At 41.3% G+C, this 12,280-nt stretch overlaps 1 protein-coding gene across 1 annotated transcript in view; it reads left to right on the top strand.

Moving 5' to 3' along the window:
• The window catches only part of plxna3 (plexin A3), an 88,203-nt gene that overhangs the window by 24,838 nt on the left and 51,085 nt on the right, over positions 1–12,280 (top strand). The window lies entirely within an intron of this gene.

Raw genomic sequence — 12,280 nt, 5'->3', positions numbered from 1 at the left:
CAGTAGTCTAACATCATCTCCCAGTCAGTCAGTGATATCTGGCCCTGCTGTTGTGGTCCAGACAAAAAGAAGATTTGACATGAATTTGAATTTGATTATTTTCTTGCATTTTAAAAGTCGTAGACCTCAGATGTCAGAGTGAGTTTTCTCTGTTCTCAGCTGCTTTACAGGTTTAATTCTGATATATTTCAACCTGTGTATTTCTTATAAATGTGGTTTCTGTGTCTCTACGGGAGCATTTAAAAATGATACATTTAAAAACCATGTTTGTTTGGAAAGCTGCAGGAGGCTCATGCAGCTGGGCCTCATTAAAGAACATTTCCTTATTCTTGTCCTAAATTTTGCTTTTTGCTGTTTGTGCAAACACTAAACTCTTAACTGCACAAACCGGTTGTTTTAGACCTGCATGTTTGTGAGATTTGATCATTAGCATAATCAGCACCCCTTAAAATTGCCATAGAAAGCTTCCTGTTCTGCTACGGTTGTGACAGTGTAACATCACCAGCCTCCAGCAGGTGATGTTACACTGTCAGGTAATAGAACAGTGGATGGTCCAGGACAGAGACCTGTTTGTACCTGAGAGAAAACTGCTATATGCCTCAAATTCTCTTAAATCAGTCCTACATGCCACTTAAGAACGAATCTGTTCATAAAGCTCGTCCGCGCACGAGGTCCAGTGTTTTACACGAGTCTTCGTTTCCCCAGATCTCTGTGACGGACGTGGAGAGTGAAGTTAACTCGACCTGTAGAGTCACAATTGCGTCATTTATGGGAAATATGCCAGGTTTAAATAAACGAGTATAATCCTTTAACACGTGATGATAACGGAACGTAAATGTGACGACATGTTGAATCATAAATTATAAATTATTAGTTTTAGTCTCTGATTTTCACAGAGATGAATTCAACCAATGGCTGCCTGCAAGGAGATCAATCTAAAATCTGATTGGCTGCTTTAGTAAACACTCAGCAGTGATGCGGATGTTCCCTCAGGTGGTGTTTGGCCTTGTTGGATTTTCTTTTCTTCTTTTCTCGATCTTTGTTAGAAATTGAACGGAACTGTGGTTAATTATCACTGCGGGCTCCCGGCCAATCACATCATTCTCTCAACGGAGCGAGGCTATTGATTGGCTAAATGTTGTGAGAAGGAATTAAAGTGTGAATTCGCCAATGTTAACTGGTTACACACACGCGCACACACAAACACACACACAAATTAGCCAATAGGCAGTGATATTTTATGGTTGGATATTAACTGAGGTTGATTGGTGTGTGATTGGAGGAGGAAGCTTCACACCTGGGCTCACACATACACACACACACACAGGCCTATATATACGTCAATGCAGAAACTCATGCACACACACACACACACATTTCGAGTCCTAAGCTCACACACTTGCCTCCCTTTTCGTACTGCGTTAAGGACCAGCTGGTGTTTTTGTTTTGATTGGCTGTAAATTAGATTAGAGACGATTGGCGGTTGCCGCGGCAACAGAGAAATCAACTCTGTCTCCCCCCTCCTCCTCATTCTCCTCCCATCTCCACCCTCCCTGATTTCGAGATTTGGTAGCGGCAGAAAGCCAATCAGATACCTGAGAGGTCATCACCTACAAAAAAAAGAAATCATCCAGGATGGCTCAGTGACATGGCAGTGACATCACAGCCATGTCACTGTCAGGTCAACTTTGTTTTATTTATATCGGCTCACACATTTGTCTCAGAGGACTTAACAACCAGGCTCAACTCTGTGAGGCAGTTTGCCACTGAGCCCCTGTCCACTGCCTCTTTCCTCCTGCAAATAAACAACAGCAAGCAAAATAAACACACACATAGTTCTGTTAAGGAGAGGACAGTTTACGTTCAGGCCTTCCCAAGTTTATTTACTCTCTGCCTCTACTCTCCCTTCTCATGTGTGTTGTTTGTGCTGTCATCCCGCCTCAAAATGCTTATAAAAGTCAAATGTAGTTTGGACAACCCTGTCTACTTAGCATACTTTCACTCTGAGTGTCTTTGTCCCGGTCCAGACTAGGCCTGTCCTAGACCACCTGAAAGGTCTGCAGGGTTCACTAAGTAGCAGCAGATTAGAAATGTGTTTGCCCTTAAATTATTCATTTCTCTGAATCTACAGTAGTATTTTAAAAACAGGTATTTGACACACAGGGAGCCCGTGCAGAGATCGGGGAACTGGACATCTCTTTGTAAAGACACTGTTAATGTAATGGAGCCTGCTAAAGATAAAAGCATGCTGACAAAAGTATAAGGTATGCTGAATTAGCTGTGATCAGCTCCTGTTTGCAGTGTACTCACTGAATTACTGTGATACTGAAGAAAACTTAAAGACATGAGGATACTCAGTCAGGTTCTGCAGTGATAAGGATCATCTCTTTAATGCAGGTTTATTATATTATTATAAATCTAAAAATGTGTATCATTTTTGTTTGTTCAGATATGACTCAGTCATAATATCTGCGTGCACCTGTCCCTTCACCACACAGCATCTCTGCCTCATGAAGATGCACCTCAGATTATCACTCTGATTGTTGTCTCTGATTTATCTTTAATACTGGGTTGTAGTGACAGAAATCCTGTGTCACTGTTTGTGACAGAAGGTCCCAATCTGATAACAATTGACCAGTGATCCCCCAACCCCACCACCCTCCCCCCTTCCCCCTCCCCCCTCACTCCCTCCCTCTAATAGGCTCTAAATGGATCAGCGAGAGCAGGCCAAGTCTGAAGCCCGGGTGTAGATTTATGTGTGTGTGTGTGTGTGTGTGTGTGTGTGTGTGTGTGTGTGTGTCTGTGTGTGTGTGTGTGTGTGCACCATAGTGCCAGGGGCTTCAAGTTAACATGGGTTGATGGTTCTGTCTGGCAAGTCGTGGCATTGAGAAGGGTGACTGAGAGGCTGTGTGTGTGTGTGTGTGTGTGTGTGTGTGTGTGTGGGTGTGTGGGGTTATTGATTTGTTTGCCTCGGGTTGTGTTTTTGTTGTGTTTCTTACATGCATTTGTTTACCTGTTTATGTATTCTGTATTCCTGTGTGTGTGTGTTGTGTGGACTCAGAATATGATTTTGAAGGTGTAATTGAGCTGTTGTGTATGTGTGGTGTAAAAGAGGAGGGCGGGGTTTGGCGGGCAGAAATCAATGAAGTGTTAAAACGTCAAACCTCCTGTACTAACTGTGTGTGTGAGTGTGAGTGTTTCCAGATGTGTTAGTGAGAAGCAGATGTGGGATCAGCTCCTGTGATGAAGTTAGAACCTGCTCTCACTTGTTAAAGCCTCTGGCTGCAGCTGTATAGACTTTAATATATTTGGTTACACAACTTTAATGGTTATAATTGCAGATTTAAATCTTTCCGCAGTTGTAGTTTTGTGCTGGTAAATACATTAAATGCGATTTACAGCTTTAGTTTCCAGAAATGTCGTCAGATAAAGACTCATTGATTTCTACTCACAGAGAATGAATTATTTTCCACCACATAACCTAAGTAGTTCATGTAAACTTAACGTTGATACACACTCCTCTTTGTCGAAAACAGCGATTGAAGACTAAATTATTGCAGTTATGAATAAAAAATAAAACATTTTTTTACTTCACTACTTTACTTGTTAGCATTTTAGCTGCAAATCTCTAAAATGTTATCATGTTAGCTGTGGTGTTATGATATAAAGAGTTAGCTGCAGTATTGTTACGTTGTTCGCTCAAACTTTCTAAAGCTACTGTAAAGACATTTCTAATAAAAGAACGTTTTTAGCATTGTTAGCCTTTTAGCTTACACTTTTTCTCAAGTTACTTTGTATAAAGAGAGAGAGATGTAGCATGGTTAGCTGATTGTAACATTGCTAGCTCATTAGTTGCTAATAATAAGTGCCTGTTCACCAAAGTATTAGTGTGTTATTTAGCAGTAGAAGGTATTTGTGGGTGGTTCGTGAACAGCAGCTGGTGTTTGTGTCTCTATCAGTCTGTCGGCTGTTTTCTCTGCAGCATTTGGTGAAAAACCTGTTGATGAAATGTTCCCATATGCTAAAAATGTCCTTATAATTTAATAACACATATGGAGTCCACTTCTAGGATGTATCTCTTCTGATATCTACATGTAGCTCACTGCACTTTAGCAGTACTGAGTGTTGCAGAGTTAGTATGGGTTTTTCAGGGAGATCTGGAACATGTAGGATGTTTAATTGTGAGGTGTTGTATGTGTATGTGGACTAAGTGGACCTCTGACTCAGAGCAGGCCTTCTAAACCAGGCCTAAGCTTCACTGGGACTGGATTTATTTCTCTAAAGGGAGGTGACGTAATTTTAACATCACTGCTCCGGTCAGTGATTTTAATCCTGCCATTTTTCACGCCCACTCCTGTAATAATTACAGCCACAGTGACCTCCCGTTTCTCTGTGAACTGGCTGCTGCTCCTGACATTTAAATCTGGTCCGGAGCCTCGTCCCTGGATTTTAAAGTGGATCTCTGATTTTTTGCATTTTACCAACTGAGTGAAATTTGAATTTTGTGTGAGAATGGAAGAAGTTAAGCATGTTTCTACTGATCTGATAGATGGGGACATGTATGGGAACCAATATGAAGACAGAAAGAATGAAACAAATCACTGGTCTTACTTCACCATTGTTGTTCCTCGTTCGTCGTATTTTCTGCAACTTAGCAACAGCAGGGTTACAGTTAATCTACAACATGTTGCTGATAAATGACACAAACCACTTAGAACAACATGTTTGGGTCTTTACTCTGTCCGTGTGTGTGTTTCAGCTGTTAGTGTTAGTGTTGGTGTGTCGTGGTGGGAGCAGCTTTGAACCTGCCAGAGAGCAGGGTAATGATTTACTCTGTTTACCTAACTGTTTGACCTCCGTGTGTGTGTGTGTGTGTGTGTGTGTGTGTGTGTGTGTGTGTGTGTGTGTGTGTGTGTTTCCTGTAATTATTTAATGCGGTGGCTCGTAAGTCTACCCCCCCCCCCTTTATGGTTTAGCTGCCAGCTGAATGCAGGTGTTTAGGAGGCACCTCTAAACACCTGGGGCCTCCACGTGTGTATGAGGCTTTTATGTGTTTGTGTGTCAGTCAGTCCCCTCAGGAACTAAATTCGACCAATCCCCACATGACTTTTAAAGCCTTTAATTTCCTCCCACCTCAGAGAAATGTTCCAAGATTTGACAGATCACCTAAGTATAAGGACTGCATTATGTTATGCTGTAAACACAACTGCACATTGTTTCTCTTGCACCCACAGTGACGGGCCAAAAAAAAAATACTATAAAATTAAATATAATATAAAGATAAAAGAATAGTCCAATATCTACATCTATCAGAGGTGGAAAGTAACTAAGTACCTTTACCAAGTACAAATTTGAGGTATTTGTACTCTACTTGAGTATTTTCCTTTAATGCCACATTATTCTAATACACTGCTACAATTCAGAGGGAAATATTAGACTTTTTACTGCACTGCATTTATCTGACACCTGGAGAGTTATAAGCTGTTTTGTATGAAAACATTTGAAGACAGTGTAAAATATGATGCTTTATTGTAGATGAAAAGACCCAATAACATATGCAAGAAGAGCTGGAATTGATTCTATAATTGTTCAAGTCAGTTTTCATGTAAAAACATCAAACATTTCATTGTTGTTTCAGCTCCTGAAATGTACACACACACTCATGTAGCAGCGGTTTACTTTTTTCTGCCGTGGAAGAAGAACTGTGATCCTTCACAAGTAATAATACAGTACTAATGTTACTAATGATTTGATTTTTAACTTATTTTCAATAACTTTTAGGTTTAGACAAAACAAGGTTTCACTTGAGGTCTTGGTTATTGTGAAAACATTTTTCTCTATTTTTTCTTTTACAAATTAAACAGCCAGGAAAATAACCAGGAGACTAATCCATAATGAAAATAATTAGCTGCAAAAACCTCAAAGTTAAACTCAGCTCCACCTGCACCAGCTAACGCAGTTAAATACTGCTCACACATTAATGCATCAGTAATAATTAACAGAGTAATGTGTAACACTCACAAGGTTCATTTGTCTGTCTTACATTTAATTTAATACTCTAAGTACGGATTCATTACCCTGATTATACTTGTACTTCAGTAACCTTAGTACTGTATTATTACTATGTCGGGATCCCTGCACTGCAGAAAGTAAACCACTGCTACATGTGTGTCTTTAACACACCGCTGTAGATTATTTTATCCCAGTAAGAAAATCACATGTTGTCCAGAATAGATAATAATGTGGTGAGTTGTTTCTGGTGTGTGTTTATTTTTCTAACTATGGTGCAACAGCAATGTGTGTGTGTGTGCCAGATGGGTGTGTGTGTGTGTGTGTGTGTGTGTGTCCTTGCCAGCTGATAAATGACTCTTCATTCTCGGTCAGGAGTCTCCGATAAATACTTACTATCCCACACACACACACACACACACACACACACACACACACACACACACACAGTTTATTACAGCTGTGTGTGTCTGTGCATCATAAGAACTCACCTTGGGAAATGACTTCATCTCTCTCTCTCTTTTGTCTCTTCTCTTTCTTTTCTCTCTGTCTCCTTCTGTCCTCCTCACCCTTATCACTCTCTCTCACTCTCTCTCTGGCTCTGTTTCATCTCTAGGTCTCTCTCTCTGTCTCTCTCTCTCTCTCCTTATTGACTGTGTTTTAGAGCAAAATCCATAAAGTTTGTCCCAAAGGACACGTTTTAGTCTGACGTCACACACACACACAGACACACACACACACACACACACACACACACACACACACACAGTAGTAAAACAGTGTGTGGTCTGAATGAAAAGTGAGGGAGTCTGCTATCCTTCCTCTCTCGCTCATTTATAGCTCATCTACAGGTTATTGTGTGTGTTTGTGTGCGTGTGTGTATGTGTGTTTGTGTGCGTGTGTGTGTGTGGTGAGCCACTGAGCGGCTGCCACACCCAGTCTAAATCTGAACATGGTTAGACTTCTGGAAAACAACACACACTGTACACCAGTCAGTCTCTGACTGTACTTTAATGTGTGTGTGTGTGTGTGTGTGTGTGNCAGCACATTTGACCAACCATCCTCATCAAGTCCATCCACCTCTCCCTCTTTCAATTAAATAATGCTTTGTCACCCTCTCCTGAGACGGAGTAAGGAGTCGTATTCACCTCACGGATGTGGCCCTTTATGTGTTTGAGCTTAACAGGACGCTCCGTACAGACGCTCTTGGACACAGCAAATGCCGGGCAAAGACGTTATGAATAGAGGGCTCTGTGGATCCCCCTAAAAGAGTGTTTGTGTGTGTGTGTGAGACTCTGTGTGTGTGTGTGTGTGCGACTCTGTGTATGTGTGTGTGTGTGTGTGTGTGTGTGTGTGTGTGTGTGTGTGTGTGTGTGTGTGTGTGTGTGTGTGTGTGTGCGTGCGTGTGTGTGGCATCGATGTCACACCTAGTGAAGCGAGTAGTTAATTAAACAGTTTGTTAATTGGAAGAAATTATTTTAATAATTTATTATTTAGTGGTTATTATTACAGCGACAGTCCTCCTGCTACAACCACAAGGTCAACAAAAAACTTTCACGTTCAGTTAATACTTTAATTTTAATCAATATACTCTAATTTTATTATGAGCGACTCTAGTTTTTAAGTTCAGTCATTGAATACAGTCTCTGATTCATCCTTTCTTTAGTGTCTGAACCTCACATCAATATGAATCTTTGACCAGCAGCTAAAACAACCGTGACATTTTATTACTGTACAATTTGTTCAGATTTTACATAGGAGAGAGGAAGAGAGAGGAGAGGAAACAAGGAGAGGAAACAATGAGAGGAGAAGAGAGGAGACAAAACAAGGAGAGGATGAGAAAAGAAGAGGAAACGAGGATAGGAGGAGAGGAGAAGAAACAAGAAAAGGAAACAAGGAGAGGAGGAGAGAGGAAACAAGTAGAGGAGGGAAGAGCAGGGGAAACAAGCAGAGAAGAGAGAGAGGAGAGGAAACAAAGAGGGAGTGGAGAGGAGAGGAAACATATTAGAAGGGAGGAAGGAAGGAAAATGAAAAAAGTGGAGAAGGAACAAGGAGAGAATAGACGATGGTGGGAGATTTTTTTGGAGGAGGAAAAGGAGGATGGAGAGGAGAGATATGGAAGTGAGGATGAAGGAACAAGGCAGTGGAGAGGGAAGGAGATGAGAGGGAGAGAGGAGAGGAGACATGTAAAGAGGAGAAGATGACAGAGAATGGAGAGGATAATCGAGGGAAAGGATGGTGTTTGAGGAGGAACAGGGAAGAGAGATGAGAGTGAGACGGGAAGAGAGGGAGAGGGAGGAAGGAAAGAAGGGGGGAGGAGAAGAGGAGGTAGGGAGGAGAGGGAGGGAAAGAGGGGGAGAAAAATCTAGAGAAAGTGTTTGAGGCAGCAGAGCTGAGCTTAATCCACCGAGCACCTGAAACTGGGTCACATTAACAGAAAATACAGAGAGGAGGGGGAGGAGGGGAGGGGGAAGAGAGGAGGAGAGGGGGTGAGGGGGGGTGGCGGCTGTTTTTCTTCTCAGAGATTTGAGCAGCAAAGCAAAATACTGTATGAAACTGTGTGTGTGCTGTCAGAGTGTGACAGCAGTTTAACACCAGCAGAACACTGAGAGGAGAGGAGACGAGGAGACGAGGAGAGGAAACTAAAAAAATAAGGAGAGGAGCCAAAACAGAGAAGGAAACAGGAGAGGAAACAAGGAGAGGAGACAGACATTGTGTATCTGTGTGTGTACATTTTTAGAGAATATAACATGTTTACCAGTGTGACCAGTTAAAGTCAGACTGGGACCAATTTACTGAACAACAACTCTCTCTGTGTGTGTGTGTGTGTGTGTGTGTGTGTGTGTGTGTGTGTGTGTGTGTGTGTGTGTGTGTGTTTCTCAGAAAGCTCTTTGTCTCTGTCATTGTGGTCTATTGAAAAGTGTTTCCTGTTCCCAGGAGTTCACCAGACACACACACACACACACACACACACACACACACACACACACACACAAAAAAGACTCTGTGTGTGTGTGTGTGTGTGTGTGTGTGTGATGGTGATGATAAGGTCCAGTGTTCCCAGTAAACAGACCCTCTTCATTCACCCTGTTTCCACACAGAGAGTTCTCAGTAACGCACACAATTATTATAAATACAGTATCACAGTAAAAGTATTTTCTGTCCTGTACTTGCAGTATCATAGTAAAAGTACTTCCTGTAGTTACAGTATCACAGTAAAACTACTTCATTGTGCAGTTAACTGTCCTGTGACTGATCTCTGATCAGATCATTGATCCTGAGTCACCTTACTGTTGTAGCTGCTCCAGGTGGAGCTACAGATACACTTAGAGAGTTCAGTCCACTGGTTCCCAACCTAGGGGTCGGGCCCCTCCAGAGGGCCACCGGACAAACTGTAGTGGAGTAGAAGTATCTCCATGTATCTCCAAACTGCAGCATCACAGTCACTGTGTTTTGATGCAGCTCTGCTCGGTTCGTTAAGTCTGTCCTGTAATTAATGCTTCCGCCAGCGTCACAGTCAGTTTGATGTTTTTCACGGAAACACCCCGACCCACTTGAGAGAGAGAGAGAGAGAGAGAGAGAGTGGGAGTGTGTGTGTTATTGCCTCGTGTTTCATCACACACTGAAATGAGTGACAATTATTTCCTAAAGAAATTATCTTTCTGCACCCCCCCCCCCCCCCCCAAAAAAAAAACCTTATCTCTGACCTGGATCTGTATTAACGACCTCAGTATCTAGTGTCAAATCCAAAAACTGATCATCAATTAAAAGAACAATCATTGAAAAGAAAGAAATAATTGTACGGCAGCTCACAGCATTTATTAATACTCTCTCTCGCTCGCTCACTCTCTCTCTCTCTCTGTAATTATAACCAGCAGTGAAGGCTATGAAGCAATCACTGAATCAGAGAGAAGTTAATGAACTTTTCTGCACAGTCTTTATTACAGAGATCTCTCAGTGTCTCTGTCAGCAGCTGTGAGCTGACGGTTGACGCTCGATGAATCTGCTGAAAGAAAACGGATCCTGTGAAGTAAATTCAGACTGAAAGCATCAGTCAGCCTGAAGTAACGAACATGGACACAAATCAGAGATGAGACAAACACATCTGTCTCCAAACAGGCTGATTCCGTCAGTTTTATTCTGTTGGTCAATGAAGACCCAGTTCTGTGAACCTGTCTTTATTGTCTCTGTCACTCCTGAAGTTTTTTTTTTACCTTAAATGGTTTTGCTTGTTTCATTTTTGTTGAACTTTAATGTTTCACCACCACAGTCAGATTCACTGTTATGAAAACATAGTGTATGTATATGTCAATTTGAATTTTCATCTCTTCTATCATTGTGGTTATTTAAACAACAAAAAGGAAAACCTATCACAGAACTGATTAGTGCAACAACAATGTATGGCAGAAAGAGATGGGGTTTCCCTGCCTTCAAAGCAACAGTGCAACTCTTTCATAGCTCAAGTACCTAATGTCCAGTCCAGTTCAAGTCCAGCTCCACAATCCATGGTGGATGTCACATCGTTAAACACATCGTTTGTGATTTATTTGAGGAAAATAAATGATTTAAGTTCTGAAAACTGAAGGATCGGCCAACAACGTGGTTTCACACTAAAACCATAGAAAGACATGTACACACAAACACACACACACACACACACACACACATACACACACACACACACACACACACACAGACAGGGTCAGGCTGTGTGGACAACAGCAAACACTGTGTCCATGTGAACAAGCAGACGATTACTGCTGAGCAAATACAGGGACTCAGCTGGCTCAGACCACACACGCACGCACACACGCACACACACACACACACAGTGATAGATGTATGGGCAGATACACAGCAGCAGGTGGAGAGTAACAAGCTAACTGGCAGCTCAGAGGTTTGTGTGTGTGTGTGTGTGTGTGTGTGTGTGTTTGTGTGTGTGTGTGTGTGTGTGTGTGGTGGAATTACAGCCATCGGAGTGAACAGCCTCACAGAAGCAGCACAGACAATAACTATCTGAAGCAGTGAGAAACGTTAACATGTGATATCACAAGTTAAATGGAAACTGAGCTGAGGAGTGTTTCATTAGGAATAACATGAAGTTAAAGTCCCTCAGTGTCACACTGGACCTCCTCTGCTTGTCATGCAGTATTGTTTTATTATAGACAGTCAGTCAGTATTTTATGTTATGTTTAGGTTACAGTGACAGTCATATTCCTGGAGTGTTGTACTCGTTGTGGTAGTATTTTAAGAAGAATTAGCAGTATCAGTTTGAAATAACACACACACACACACACACACACTCGCACACACACACACACACACACACACACACACACACACGCACGCACACGGCCTTTTAGCTGAGTGGATACCTCATGTCGAAGATATTTACTGCTGAGAGCTGCTCTGCTCTTCGTCTTTCTGTCTCTTGCTTAACAACAATAACACAAACTCTGCCAAAGTAAAGTACACACACATTCTCCTTCTTTTTCTTTAACAATCTGCTCGAGCTTGGATCAACTTTTTGACTTTTCAGCATCTGAGTCCTGAGACCTGAGACGTCTCACTCCAGCTGTTGGATGATAAAAGCTTTAATTGATTTAATATTACAGCACACGACTACTAGAGTTGTCACACTAGGCAATTTAAGAGACATAAATCTGTATGTTTTCAGTCCTGACTTCCACACGGAAGAAAGACTCAACACAATTAAATCAACAGATTTTTCTGTGGTAGTTTTAACTTGGATTTATTGACAAATAAAGAAAATATGCTCTTAACAGAGGAGATTTATGAGAAATAAATCAGCAGATTTCCAGTGGAAGATCTGACTTGAATTTATTGTTAAAGAAAATAAGTTTAGTGCACAGATTTCATGTGGGAGTTCTGTCATGGATTTATTGACAAAGAAAATAAACTCTTAACAGAGATTTTTGAGAAATACATCAGCAGATTTCCAGTGAAAGTTGTGACTTGGATTAGCTTTTTTTTCTTTTTGCTAAAAAATGAAAACAAGCTACATACAGAAGAGACTCATGAGAGTTAAAAATGCAATGACTGTTGTTGATACTTTGTAAAACTCTTGCCTAACTGGAGCATGTATGGATTGAATAGAAGGAGGCCAAGTATTGATCCCTGTGGTACTCCACTCACATTACTGTTTTTGTTTTTGTCCCAGAAGTAAATTTCTTTTCTATAGTGGGCAGAAAAATCAAATGACATAGTTTTAGTGTCTTTCATTTTGTTTGAATTTATCACTTAATCTGTT

The sequence above is a fragment of the Seriola dumerili genome, unplaced genomic scaffold (genome assembly GCF_002260705.1).
Source record: "Seriola dumerili isolate Sdu_G_001 unplaced genomic scaffold, Sdu_1.0 BDQW01000493.1, whole genome shotgun sequence".
Classification (NCBI taxonomy): Eukaryota; Metazoa; Chordata; class Actinopteri; order Carangiformes; family Carangidae; genus Seriola; species Seriola dumerili.
This window is presented reverse-complemented; position numbering and strand designations above follow the sequence as displayed.